The sequence below is a fragment of the Meleagris gallopavo genome (genome assembly GCF_000146605.3).
Source record: "Meleagris gallopavo isolate NT-WF06-2002-E0010 breed Aviagen turkey brand Nicholas breeding stock chromosome 1 unlocalized genomic scaffold, Turkey_5.1 Chr1_random_7180001832542, whole genome shotgun sequence".
Taxonomy (NCBI): domain Eukaryota; kingdom Metazoa; phylum Chordata; class Aves; order Galliformes; family Phasianidae; genus Meleagris; species Meleagris gallopavo.
This window is the reverse complement of record NW_011091402.1, coordinates 401-1,676: the sequence shown is the minus strand read 5'-3', so window position 1 is coordinate 1,676 and position 1,276 is coordinate 401. Positions and strand designations below refer to the sequence as shown.

General features: G+C 44.1%; 1 long non-coding RNA gene across 1 annotated transcript; it reads right to left on the bottom strand.

Moving 5' to 3' along the window:
• Nucleotides 1-37: 37 nt before the first annotated feature.
• Nucleotides 38-941, bottom strand: LOC116217583. Its single transcript, XR_004162276.1, has 2 exons — nucleotides 842-941; nucleotides 38-94 (listed from the first exon to the last, which is right to left on the bottom strand). It is a non-coding gene; the product is annotated as an uncharacterized LOC116217583 (long non-coding RNA).
• Nucleotides 942-1,276: the final 335 nt, after the last annotated feature.

Below are 1,276 nucleotides of genomic sequence, written 5' to 3'. Positions count from 1 at the left end.
GGTTACACTTACCAAAATTTGGATCTGCAGCCTTTAACTTGGAAAGACACCCTTCAATACCTCCTAGATTCTCATCGTTGCGCCACGTCGCATACTGCAAAAGAGACAGACAGTGCCAACGACACTGGGCATCTTCTCATTCTCACACAGAATGACAGAATGGCTTGGGCTACAAGGGACCTCCAAGTTCATCGAGTTCCACTGGCAGGGTTGCCAATAAGTCAAACAGGCACTAGATCAGGTAGCCCAGGATCCCAGGCAGGATAAAGTTAAAGGAAGCAAGACAAACAGAATCTTTACACTTAGTACACTGAGTTTACTTAGGAAGAAAACAGAGAAAATGTTTTCTTTAAGGTACTCCGGCCACCAGCAGAACTAACAATCTTCATTTTCTAAGCAGCATATGTCTCTTCCATGATTCTCCAGTGTTAAGTGTCATAAGCGTATCAGATGAAGCTTTTCCCACAGCTGCAACACTCAGCAGAGCTCTCTGCTAACTAGGTTAATTAGGTTTTCTGCTGACAGCTAGTGGCTGAACTCAGCCTGATTCTCAGGCTCTGTTCCTCAGCCTATTCCCAGAAAATACATGAGAGCGTAACACCTCTGAGACCACAACTTACCTGTTAGATTTGACTCTGCTGTGGGAAAGAATCATGGGCGTACATCTAAGTACACAATAGCACAGTGACTGCTTAAGTGTTCTTTCCTCAATCGATAAAACTAAATACATCTTCTTCTCATCTTCCAGACGGTCACAAATGCAAAAATTAGCTACAGCAAAGACTACTTGGTGCACAAGACCCTCCAAAACACATTCTCTTATTTTTGCTTTATGTCATACCTGGCTTAGCGCAGCATCAAACAGTTTACAGGCTTCGTTGCTAGTGGTGGACAGCCCAAGTCCAGCATCCTGCCAGGCCTGCACAGTAAACAAAAAAGGAACTGCTTATTCCATGCACTGCTTGTCCAAACGCAGCCAACAAACTTCAAAAGCAATCATTTGCTGACGCTTCTCAACTACGTTTTCTTGTTGTGTTCTTGTGCTGTACAGACAACTCGAGCAGCCACAGAAACATTCTCTGCAGCCGTAATTACATACGACATTACATTATGACAATCAACTCCATTAGTTGTGGTTAGCAGTGGGGAGGAAGAACCAACACATCCTAAACGGTAAAACTTAACAGGCTACAGACCTCAAAATGCAAGAACGATTCTCAACTCATCATGGTTCCCTTTTGACAAGTTCCTCTGCTGCAGGCCCACCTCACGTGGA